The following is a 13,062-nucleotide window of genomic DNA, read 5'->3' as shown; positions in this document are numbered from 1 at the left end:
GGGATTCTTCCAGTCCAAGCTCGGCACGCACGTCGTCGGCGTGCCGGCCCAGTGCGTCGCCTTCATCGCGATGCGGCGAACGGTGGCCGACTACCCGTTCCCTGCCATCCCGCTGATCAAGTCGGTGAAGATGTGGAAGCGATCTTACTTCTACGTGAAGAACGTCGCCCCAGAGGGCGACTGGGTCAACCTGCTGGCTTATGAAGCCGGTGCGCCGGCTGGGAGGCTCCCCAGCTGGTCCTACCGGGCCAAGACGCTGATCCCAGCCGGTGCCGCCGCCGTCGCGCGACTCTAAGTGCTGACGCAGTCGGAGGGGCTGACCGGGGCCGACTTGCTGACCGCCTTCGTGGCGCGTCGAGTTCTTCCTCTTCAAGGCCAGCCTCATCTGATCTGTCAGATGAGCGGCCACCGACATCCCAGTCGGACGTGTTCCAAAGACATGCCCCACGCGGAGGTGGCAGACACGGTGAACTACATCGCGAACTGCAATCTCTCGGCGGATTGGCGGTTCGGCAAGGAGCCGTACTCACGCGCCAACCCCCCACCGCTAGTAAGTCATCCCTCTTTTCCTTCTGGTTCCTTTGCAGCCGAATCCGACTTCTGATTTCTTTCAGTCTTTGAATCAGAACCCTCTCGTCCAGTCCTCGGCTAGCACCACGGGGCCAGCCCGCCAGTTCGTCCCCGATCGCGCAGAGAGCGACATTGACGACCCTGACCTAGGGGCGGCGGCGATGGAGGCCGACGCCTACGGAGGCGGCGGAGGAGAGGGAGGCGGCCCCAGGCCCTCGGCCACTTTTGCCAAATGGCCCGTTGATGATGATGGGGAAGTCGCCCCGCGCCACCAGCCGAAGGCCGGCCAGCCCGGCGCGAGCTCCTCCGCCGTCTTGGGCGGTCTAGGCGACGCGAGGAAGCGCCGGGCCGGGCCGAGTTCTCTAGGCGGCCGGGAGAAGAAGTTCAAGGGGGCGGCCGCCGCGACCAAGCAGGAGGAGGCGGTCGCGAAGGCCAACCGCTTCCGCAAGGAAGCGAAGAAGCCGCCACTGGTCTCTGCGTAAGTGCTTCCATCTTTGTCTTGTTTTCTTCTGGTGGATTTTGTCCTAATCTTTTACATGTTTTTCTCTGTTCCAGAGCTCCCCTCACCCTTGGGAGGGTTACCGCCACCTCCATCATGGGGTCGGCAGAGACGTCTGCCACCAATCGGCGGATTGACCCTGCCGCCAACCTCTGAGAGGCGACGGAGCGGAACGCGCAGGAGAAGCGCAACGAGGACGAAGCCGCCCGCCGAGAGAAGGCGGAGGCCGAGAAGGCGGCCGCCTCCGCCCAGAAGAAGCTGGATGATGCCGAAGCCGCCATCGCGGCAAGGCGGCAAGCTGAGGAAGCCGCGCGCCGCTAGTCGGCACTGCTTGTCATCCCGCTGAACTCGGCGCGGCCGCCTCCGGATTTCACGGAGTAGACTGGGGAAGTCGGCGGCGAGCATCCCATCATGGAGAGGGAAGGCGGCGAGGCCTCCGTGCCAAACACGGCCGTGCCGCCACCTTCGCCTCCGCCATCGTCTGGGCGCGCGCGAGGTGAACAGTCGGCGGACCCGCCGGTGCCGCCGACTACAGATGAAGCCGTGGCGAAGCTGCTCCTTGAGGTCGCTTCGCCGGTGCACCGCCATCTGGAGAAGGAAATTTCGGCGCCACGCCCCCTGGAGACCGGCGCGGTCAGCTCGGCCATCCCAGACGTCGAGGCAACGAGCGCCGCGCCCGTTGGGTGTGTGCGAGGAGGCGGCACAGGCCCGCTGAACCAGGCGCTTCTGGACGTCCAAGCGAAGCTGCGAGCTGAGGGCGACGCCATTCAAAACTGCCCCAAGGCGCATCTGGCGTCGCGGGCAGCCGTCCGGGTATGTTTTCTTCTGACTTGTTTTTTCTTGTTCTTCTCTGTGGGGGCGCGCCAGCGCACCCACTGGGTGTAGTCCCCGAGTTCCGGGCCGGCTGCTGAGCAGGCGGCTCGGAACTCTATTGGCGAGTTCTAAGTACTTATTCTTGTCTGAACTATTTATCACAGGATTATCACAACCTCCGGGTCACCGCCTTCAACCGCAATGTTGAGGAGCTGGGAAAGTGGACTGCCGACTTGTCGGAGAGCCAGAGTGAGTCCTCCTTATTCTTCACGGGGGCGCGCTGGCGCACCCGCGGGCTGTAGTCCCCGAGATTCAGGCCGACTGCTGAGAAGTCGGGCCGGATCTTCCCGGCGACCTTCTTTGTTGATGACTTATGTCTTTTTTCTTTTTTCTTCAGAGGCCAACGCCGTTCTTCAGCAAGAGCTGGGTGAAGCCAACACCGCCTTGCGTGCCAAGGGGGATGAGTGCAGCAAGCTCCCCGCAGAGCGCGACCTGCTGGCCGCGCAGTTGGTGGAGCAGAGGGAGCTGCTTAAGAAGGTGCAGGACGAGGCGGAGAAGAAAGAATCCGCTCTCCTGGCCGAGTTCGAAAGCGAACGCTCCTCCTGGACCGACAAGGAGGCAATTCTGACCTCCGGCTTCCATGAGATTGAGGACATCGTCGATGGTGAGTTTCTTTACTCTCTTTCTTTGAGCCACCGACTGCAAGTCGGGCCGACTCCTGGTTTTCTGACTTGCTTCTTTTTCGTCTTGGCAGACTTCTTCCCTGGCCACACGCACGCCGTCACTCAGGCCATCGAGGCTGATCGCGAGGCGCGGAGGGCAAATGGCGAGGAGATTGCTGCCAACGCCCCTCGGACCCTTGATGAGCAGCTTCTGAGCATCGAGGCTCGTCTGCGGCCGGCCCACCGGATGCTGCGCCGGCTTCAACGTGTCGGCGCCCAGGCGATTGCTGCCTTGTGGCCAGACATGCCGCTTCTGCGCACTCCCAGTCGGACTACCGACTGGCTGGAGGTCGCAGCCGTCCGTCTTGAGGCTTGGAAGGGTTCCTCGGCCCGAGCTGGAGTGCGCCAGGCCTTGGAATTTGTCAAGGCGTGGTATCCGGGGCTGGACCTGGACCAACTGGCCATGCTTCGTGCAGAGGCCCAGCCGAAGCTGACGGCGGCGGAAGACGCCCTTGTCAAGCGCGTCGCGGCGATCGCCGAGTACGCTGAGACCAGCGTCTTCATCCCTGGGTGGGCTGAAAATGGCGAGGAGGCACCGCCAGAGTGGTTCGGGATGAACCCGGATTACGATGAGGACTCGGCGAAGGTGATCGGCTCCAGCACCGAGGGGGAAGGCGAGGCGGAGGACGGGGACAAGACGGAGGCGCCAGAAGACGGAGCGGGCGACCAGCCTCAGCTTGACCGTGCCTCCAGCAACGATCCGTGTCTGGCCGAGCCGGCTGCCGCCGGAGACGACCAAGCCGAGACTGCCCAGCCGGCCACCCACGGTCCTGACACCGCCATCTCCTCCAATCCTCCGAACCCGTCTGCTGCTTCTTTGGTTGCCGCCTTGCTTTATCTTATCTGCTTTAGTAGTCTTTGAAGAACTTTGTTAATTCGCACAATTCTACCCGCGGGTGTATTTTGAACTCCTGCTTGAAGATTCGGCCAGGTGCCCTATGTTATGTAAATATTTGTCCGAATTCTATCTTTCCTTGCTCACTGCTCCTTTGGCTTTTTTCCTTTGCCGTCTTCCCTTAGTTGCCGCCTTGCCAGTCGGACAACGCTCTGCGGGCTGCCGCTGGATCAAGTGCTTGGCTACTTTTGGGAAGGCAAGTACTTAGCCATTTTTAGAGTCTTTTTAACAAGTTGGATAGAAAGCGGCAAGCCGGCTACTCAAGAGTCGGTTTCGCGAAGAGGGGCTGGAAACCGGCTTAGACTATGTTTATGCTTTGAGTCCTTAGACATTTTTCATGTGGGCGCCCATTCTTCCTTACTCCTGCCCACCAAACAGTCGCTTCTGCAAGCTGTGGCTTCTGACAGGAGACGACTTAGGCACCAGACACCACTTGTCCGACTGCAGGAAGCATTTCATAGCGCAAGGCGGTGAGTCCCCGGGCCGACTAGTCGAGCCCGGTGCCAAGAGGCATAATAAAGAGTAGCATACTCGAAGGCATAATTCTTATCATACAGATAACAAAAGGGGCAGTCCCCGAGCTCGTCTCGGGGGGCCCGAAGTCTTAGTGCTTTAATACAAAGGGTAGCGTGGTACATACTGCATCAACTGTAAAATCTCCGGAGAAGATTTGCATTCCATGGCCGTTCCGTCTCTTTGCCGGAGTCATCCCTCTTGCGTGCTCGGGGCTTCTGAGCGTCGATCATGTAGTAGGAGTCGTTGCCCAGCACTTTGCTGATGATGAAGGGGCCTTCCCAAGGTGCCGACAACTTGTGCTGACCGGCTGTTCTCTGGATCAGTCGGAGATGAAAGTCACGGCAGTCGGACCATTCAACTTCTTGATGGGCTTTACTTCTATCCACTTGGTGAACTTGTCCACCGCGACAAGTAGGTGAGTTAGGCCGCCTCATGCCGTCTTGAATGGTCCCACCATGTCCAGGCCCCAGACTGCAAAGGGCCAGGCGATGGGGATAGTCTTGAGCGCCGAGGCCGGCTGATGCGGCTTGGAGCGGAACTTCTGGCACCCCTTGCACTTTTGGACCAATTCCTTGGCCTCTTCTAGGGCAGTCGGCCAGAAGAAACCGTGTCGAAAAGCTTTGGCGACAAGTGCTCTTGAGGCCGCATCGTGGCCGCACTTGCCTTGATGGATATCTTTGAGAATTGCCTGGCCTTGCTCTGGCTCGACGCAATGCTAGTAGACACCAGTGACGCTGCGCCTGACCAGCTCTCTGTTGACTATGGTGTAAGCTGCCGCTCGGTGTTGCACTTGCCGAGCCAGGATCTCGTCGGCAGGCAGCTCTTTGTTCACCAGGAATTTGAGGATGGGTTGTGCCCATGAGGGTGCCGCTATTTCTTCGACTGCCAGAACTGCGACCTGGACGAGGGCGGCTGGGCTGGGAGGCCGCGGGTTGGAGTTCGCGGCCGCTTGCTGGATTGATGAAGTCCCCGGGCCGACTGGTGCAGTCCCCGGGCCGAGTTCTGGAGTCCTCGATCTGGTCGTCGTAGTCCCCGGGCCGGGTTCTGAAGTCCCCGGGCCGGCTTCGACTGCGGTGTTCTTGGAGCCATCTACAGGAGTTCTTGTGCCGTCTGCTGGGGCTCTTGAGTCGGATCCAACTTCTTCAGGGGGAGCCGGCACATAGATGGAGTCTGACTCCGGTGAAGGCTTGATAGACGACTTGAAGAGGCGCAGAAGGGCGACGCCTGACGGTATTGCTTGGCGGGTGGAGCCGATTCGCGCCAGGGCGTCTGCTTAGTCATTGTCATTTCTCGGCACGTGAAGGAACTCGCACCCCTCGAAATATCCATTGAGCTGCTGCACAAGGAAATGGTAGCTCACCATATTCGCGTCCTTGGCGTCCCAATCGCCAGACGACTGCCAGACCACCAAGTCGGAGTCGCCATAACACATGATCCGGCGAATGCCAAGCTCTTTGGCAAGCCGGAGCCCGTGAATGAGCGCCTCGTATTCGGCAACGTTGTTGGAGGCGGTGAAATGGATCTGCAGCGCATACTTGTGCTTGTCGCCTTTGGGAGAGGTGAGGACGACGCCGGCTCCTAAGCTGGTGCGCATCTTGGAACCATCAAAATGCATTCGCCAATGGGTGGAGTCGGGCGCTGGTGGCAGGTACTGGGTCTCGGCCCAGTCGACGAGGAAGTCGGCCAGTGCTTGCGACTTGATGGCGGTGCGGGGCTGGTAGTAGATGGTGTAGGGGGCCAGCTCTATGGCCCACTTGGCCACTCAGCCAGAAGCATCTCGGCTTCCGATGATCTCGGCGAGTGGGGCTGTGCAAACCACAGTGATTGGGTGCTCTTGAAAGTAAGGCTTCAGCTTCTTGGCGGCAAAGTGCATGCCGTAGCACATCTTCTGGTAGTGCGGGTAGTTTTGCTTGGAGGTCGACAACACTTCACTTAGGTAATACACCGGTCTCTGGACAGGTAGTGCTTTGCCTTCCTCCTTGCATTCAACTACGATGACTGTGCTGACTACCCGGCTGGTGGCGGCAATGTATAGGAGCATGGGCTCTTTGGGAGTCGGAGCCGCCAGCATAGGGGGAGTAACCAACATCTTCTTCAGCTGGGAAAAAGCCTCGTCCGCCTTGTGGTTCCACTCGAAAAAAGTGGTCTTCTTCATGAGCTGGTACAAGGGGAGAGCCTTCTCGCCCAGCCGACTGATGAATCAGCTGATGGACGCCAAGCAGCCAGTGAACTTTTGCACGTCCAGCAGTCGGCTGGGTACCTCCATCCTCTCGATGGCCTTGATCTTCACAGGGTTGCACTCTATGCCGCGTTCGGAGATCAGGAAGCCCAGGAGTTGGCCGGCTGGTACTCCGAAGACGCACTTCTCAGGGTTGAGCTTGATCTGGAATCGGCGCAGGTTCTCAAAGGTCTCCTTGAGGTCTTCCAGCAGTGTTCCACGCTTCTCCATCTTCACCACCACATCATCCACGTAGACGTGGGCGTTTTGGTCGATTTGCTTGAGGAGGCACTTCTGCATGCAATGCTGAAAGGTGGCGCCAGCGTTCCTCAAGCCGAACGTCATGGTCAGGTAGCAAAAGGCTCTAAACGGCATGATGAAGGCGGTCTTCAGTCTGTCTGCCGGGTTCAGCTTGATCTGGTGATATCCTGAATATGCATCTAAGAAGCTCAACAGCTCGCATCCGCCTGTGGAGTCTATCACCTGATCAATCCTCGGCAGAGCAAACGGGTCCTTGGGGCAAGCTCTGTTGAGGCTGGTGTAGTCAATACACATTCGCCACTGCTTGTTCTTCTTCAGCACCAGGACCGGGTTGGCTAGCCACTCTGGAAAAAACACTTCCATAATAAAGCCGGCTGCAAGGAGTCGGGCTATCTCTTCTCCAACAACTCTTCTTTTCTCTTCTGACAGGCGGCGCAAGGGCTGCCTGACGGGCTTCACATCAGATCGGACATGTAACTTGTGCTCGGCGAATTCCGTCGGTACACCTGGCATGTCTGTAGGGGACCATGCGAAGATGTCCCGATTCTCATGGAGGAAATCGACGAGCTCGCCTTCCTATTTGCTGTCAAGGTTTGCACCTATGACAGCGTACCTCTTTGGGTGCTCCGGGTCCAAGGGTATCTTCTTTGTTTCTTTGGCTGGCTTGAACGAACCCTCAGCTTCCGACTACTTGGGGTTGAGTGACATCTCTGGCTGCTTGCCAGCCATCGCCACACCCCGATCAAGAAGCCGCTTCTCAGCCGCAATCACCAGGGACTCGGCCAACCGACTGCTCTCAGCCACGCAAGCAGACGACTTTCTGTAGTCGCCGGCTACGGTCAGAATCCCCTTAGAGCTCGGCATCTTCATCTTGAGGTAAGCGTAGTGGGGGACCGCCATAAACTTGGCCAAGGCAGGTCGGCCAAGCAGCGCATGGTACGGGCTCTCAAGGTCCACCACTTCGAACCAGACTGGCTCTCGGCAGAAATGATCTTTGTCCCCAAAGAGGACATCTATCAGAATCTTGCCGATTGGTGAGCAGGAAAGTCCAGGGACAATGTCGTGGAATACAGTCCGGCTGCTCTGAAGCTGTCTTTGCTTGATTCCTAACTTCTCCATGGTATCCTTGTACAGGATGTTGATGCTATTGCCTCCGTCTATCAGCACTCGCGAGAAGCGAGCGGCCCGCCTATCCGTGGCAAAGGTGGCGTCCAAAACCAGGGCGTAGGAGCCCGGATTCGGCATCACCTCTGGGTGATCAGCTCTGCTCCAACTGACAGGCTTCTCGGACCAGTGCATGAACTCTGAAGTATCTGACGCCACTGCATTCACCTCTTGCCACTGCAGCCGCTTGCTGCGTCGATCATCGGCCACACTGGTGAACACTATGTAGGCTCTGTGCTCTTCTGGGTACTCATCTTGTACTGCGCCGACTGGCCTGGCAGCCGGCTGCTGGGGTGGAGGCGGAGGCGGCTGGTTAGCAGGCGGGGAAGGCAGGAGGCCATCTCCCTTGGCGATCCTGGTAAGCCAGTGACACTTTCTGGTTGTGTGGTTTGACGGCTTCGCGCCGCTGTGAAACTTGCAAGGTCCATCTAAAGTCTGCTCATAAGAGAAGGCCAGCAACCAGTTTGACTTGTCGCCTTTCTATCGCTTGGGCGGAGGCTGCCCCTCCGGCTGCTGGTCTTTGACTGTCGCAACCTGCCGACTATTGGAAGCCGGCTGCGGGGCCTTGCGCTTGTGGTCGTTCTGCTGTTGCCGCCAACCGGCGTCTCCAGCCGGAGTTCTGGGAGCCTGAGGGGCCACTTTGCCAGTCGCGCTAACTTGAATCTCCTCCTTCATGGAGGAGTCGGCCGTGGCATACTTGTCTGCTATGATTAGCAGCTCATCAAGGGTTTCCGGCTCGTCGCAGAGGAGCTTGTGCTTGAGGAGGGTGCCTTCTCTGCACCCGGCGGTGAAGTACTCGATAGCCTGCACCTCGTGCACGCCCTCGCAAGAGTTCCGAAGCTCGGCCCAACGCGTGAGGTAGTCGCGGGTCGACTCGTTGGGGCGCTGCACGCACAAGGAGAGCTGGCGAGGCTTGGGAGGTCGCTTGTACATGCTTGTGAAGTTGCAGACGAAGGCTTCGGTGAAGTCGACCCAGCTGTTGATGCTGCGGGGCTTCAGCCTGTTCAGCCATGCCCGGGCCGTGCCCTGGAGCATGAGTGGAACATACTTTATGGCAACATGCTTGTTGCCGCTTGCTATGTCGACGGCCGTGGCGTAGTCAACAGCCAATCCTCGGGCTTCGCGGAGCCGGTGTACTTGGGCGTGTCTTGGGGAAGCGTGAACCCTTTGGGAAAGGGCTCATCTCGGATGCGGGGTCCGAAGCAGGGCGGGCCCAACTCGTCCTCTTCTTCCAGCGCTAGGGATCGGTGAAGTCGGTCGATCCGATGGACGGCGTCGTTCTCTCCGACTCCCTCTCGGCGGCCGAGGCGGTCGCCGAGAGTCGGATGGTCGACAGGCGGCAGGGAGACTCGCCTTTCCTTGCGAGGAGGAGGAGGCGGACAGTCGCCCCGTCGTTCCACTACTCTTGGGCGGCCATCTTGGTCGCGCTCGATGGTGATGCGAGTCCGACTGTGGCTGACAGCCGGATCCTTGTCTTTTCTTCTTCGGTCGCCGCCAGTCGGCGTCCGAGACGTCGCGCCTTGATCTCGGTGGGGAGGCGGGTCGTCATCTTGTCGTCGTGGCGCCTCAGTGTGGCGGCCGGCTTCGTTCTGCGTGGCAGCCGCGTCGAGGAGCCGCTGGACACGCTCTGTCATCAGGCGGCGCTCCTCGCCTTCGAAGTTGTCCAGTTCGTCCGCCGCAGCCTGGGCGGCTCGGATGTTCTCCACAGGCGTGGCGTATACGGGGCGATCTGCCCCAAACAGGCTGGCGATGGCCACACCGCACTGTTGGACCGCACCTAGGCGGCTGGGCCCAGCTGGGGCGGGCGAGCCGCCCACAGCACGATTCATCTCGCGCCGGTAGGCTTCTGACAAGCGCCTCATGCTTGCCAGCTTCTTCGCGCCCTCGACGAGCTGGAGGCGGCGTGCCTCCAGCGTCTCGGTGTCGGCGTCTTCCGGAATAGGCGCGGACAGGTCTTGCAGAGCTGCATCGAGCGGGTCGTGAGCTCCTCCACCGGAATGCTCGCCATGATCGATGACAAGCACCTCCGTGACGGTGCTACCGCCGCTCTCCGCACAGGGGAGCGGCTCGTCATAGAGTACCACGTTGGTAGGGAACGCATCGAGCGACGCGGTGCCGGAGTCGACCAGCATCGGGTCGGTGGAGCCTACGGACTCCAAATCCACGGCAGGCTCGCCGGCGACGTGGAGTTGGTCAAGGAGGCCCGCGAGGAGGCTCTCGAGGCCGCCCGTGCCTGCATCGGATGCAGGCTCGTCGGAGAGGCGAACCTTGCCGACAAGTTCGGCGAGGCAGCTGGCCGCGCCGGCGATCTCAGCGCCGTGCAGCGCGTCAGCGAAAACTCCATCTAGCGTGCCGGGCTGGTTGCGCTCGCCAGGGAGGAAAAGGGTTCCTGTCCAAAGCAGGTCTGCGGACGACGGTGCACCTCCCCCCACGGTGGGCGCCAAATGTCGGGGGTTGGGTCCGACATATGCCAAAGGATGGCTTATCATGGTGGGGATGAGTAGAACATCGCCGGTGCCTGGAAGCGGGATGAGGCGTAGACATGCACGCCGGCGAATCTTACCCAGCTTCAGGGCTCTCCGAGGAGATAACACCCCTACTGCTGCTCTGTAGGGTCTCCGCAAGATCACTATGGCAAAATGAGTACAAGGTTGCTCCTAGAGCTGTTTCCTGGAGGTAAGAGAAGGCAAGGCTAGCCCTCTGCTTCCTATATGATCTGGTCTAGTGCTAAAAGAATCGAACCCTTTGCATGGGTGCTCCGGGGGGTTTATATAGGCCTACCCCCTGGGGGTACAATGGTAATCCGGCTGGGCAAGGGTCCTAGCCGTCTGTCTCTCAGGCCGCCGTCTTCTCCGCCGACTACTGGGGCCCGCCGCCTGGTGGGCCCCGCCGACTGACTCGACCACTGTAGCCGTGCCTCTGATGACGCTGGCTCGGTCATAGGGTCGTGGCAACAGTGCCGCCGCCTGACGGGCGATCACCGTCGCCACTCCCCGTCTTGTCTGGTTAATAGCGTGCGGGGCCCGTGGGAGGAGCCGGCCGACTCTTGGAGGCCGACTCCCACGGGGTCCGTCTTGTGGTGCTCTCGCCGTCTTCTGTACCCCCGCTAACTAGCGGGGCCCGCCGTCTCTGGGCCGTACAGGTGGGCCGACGTGGGAACAGGGCTCCGCCACTAGGGCTGTTGTCAGGGCTGGCATGGCAACAGTGCCGCGCCGGACAGAGATCTCCTTCGGTACGGCGCATTGTGGCCATGCCTGCCCTTGGTAATCGGGGTGGGGGAGGGCCGTACTGTGGCCATCCACGGTCCCGTCCTTCCTCATGAAGGCAGAGGGTGGTTGAAGTCGCGGGCCAACTCCCCATAGTCGGCTTCTCTAGAAGATGCCAGTTGGGAGTCGGCTCATCTTGTAGTCGTCCATGGGATTCGGCCGCGAGTAGGTAGTCGGCTGTGCTGCTGCCGACTCCCAGAGGCGGCCCTCCGCCTTGGGGTTCCTGAGGGGCGTAGCCTGCCCCGATGTCTTGAAAGGTTCTGGGCCTCAGGTTAGCCTACCCGTGGCCCATTACTCCGACACTACTTGACACTTTGCTAGGTGAACCTCGGTTGGGGGGCATGCATTCATAGCTTAGGATTCCCTTCGTGCCGACACGAGGGAGGGGGGCTGCTAGCTACTTCGCACTTTGCTACGGTGAACCTCAGTTGGGGGGGCATGCATTCATATATAGCTTAGGATTCCCTTCGTGCCGACACGAGGGAGGAGCGGGGCTGCTAGCTACGTCGCACTTTGCTAGGTGAACTTCGGTTGAGGGGGAGGGGGCATGCATCGTAGCTTAGGATTCCCTTCGTGCCGATACGAGGTGGGTGGGGGCAAGCAATACTGTGTGCTTTGCGAGAGAGGTGCCACATCGAAGTTTCATTTGGTATTTGAAAATCAAACCACCCTTTTGATACATAAATTTGGTCCACATGCAAGTGTGTTAGTGTTCTGACCCTCTCCCGCGTCATTTTTCGCCAAATTTATGAACATTAGACAAGTCGGATAACGCAACAGACACGGTTCACTCAAACTAACCGTGTGCCACGCCGGTGCACCTGTCACGCACACATCCGCACAGTACATTGGGCTCCATGAGGCTCCCCCTCTCAAAAATATTTGCCCTCTTCGAGGGTTTTTCTGTTTCATAACACACGGTTGTTATCTCCGGACCGTGTGCTATGTTTCTTGTTCCCAATCCCACCTGCATCGAAAATATCTGCCCGCCTCGAGGGTTTTTCTTTTTCATAACACACAGTTGTTATCTCCGGACCGTGTGCGATGCACTATCATCAAAATTTTCAATAGCCCGACATTTCACTCCTGCGTTTGACTCCCGCGTAGTAAAATTTTCACTACCCGCGTCATTTCCTCAAACACCCCCCTCCACACACACACACACACCAAAACCTCCTCGGGCGTGCGCGTGCACGCGCACACACACACACCCTCCCTCGCTCGAAACCCTAGCAAAGTCCCCACCGTCGCCGCCGCAAGGCCTCCATTGTCAACATCTGCCGGTTTGCCCGTGCAGCTTACCCACCGATCTCCATACCCAGGCCGCCCTGAGTTTCTTAGATGACGCCTGCGAAACGCCCCCTTTCCAACAGATCCCCATCCCCATCCCCTAATCCAAAGGGTCGCAGCCTAAGCCCGGCTACGCTTCCCGTGGAGCTCGAGGAGCGATTGGCCCAAAAGAGGTGTTGTCGGCGTTCTAGGAATGGGGGTCCCCAGACTTGCCTGCCTGCGGCCCACGACATGGCTATGCTAGCAGGCCTGTTTGTCCTGTCTTCATCAACGAGACATTCGAGACCCTCGCAAGGGGCCAAGCCTCGCGGGACGAATGACGCAAGACCTCCTCAGGAGCGGCCTCACCAGACTGCCTCGCGAGGAGCGGAGAAATCAAGGCAGGGCAAACCTCGCAAGGCTCTCGTGACGTGAGCCATGATGACCAAGATCAGGCGGGCGCCAGCACGCGCAACGTCCTTGTTTCCTCTTTGGTGCTAAGGAGGCAAGCGCAGGTGCGGAGTACCGAGGCATCAAGCAAAGGTTTCCATATCAGTGCAACGAGACCAAGACCAGCAGGACGGCAGGACGGAGGTCACCATGGAGCCCAAGACGGTGTCACCACCAGAGCCATTCGCAGGCGAAGATCGCTTTTGTCAGGATAAGCTGTACTAGCTGTCCCCTTTCAAATTGGCCGTTGTTGGCTCCCTTCCCGCTCAATATTTGGGGAGAGGACCAGGGCCTATATAAGTAGAGCTAGCCACCGCCGTAGAGGCCAACTCATCGGATCCTCATCTGATCCTTAGCCAATTCTTAGCCACACACTGAGCACAAGAGCACCTCAACCTCAGGAGGCTGTTCTTCCCCTT

Source organism: Triticum dicoccoides, chromosome 4A (assembly GCF_002162155.2).
Source record: "Triticum dicoccoides isolate Atlit2015 ecotype Zavitan chromosome 4A, WEW_v2.0, whole genome shotgun sequence".
Lineage (NCBI taxonomy): Eukaryota > Viridiplantae > Streptophyta > Magnoliopsida > Poales > Poaceae > Triticum > Triticum dicoccoides.
The sequence above is the reverse complement of the archived record's forward strand: the minus strand, read 5'-3'. Positions refer to the sequence as shown.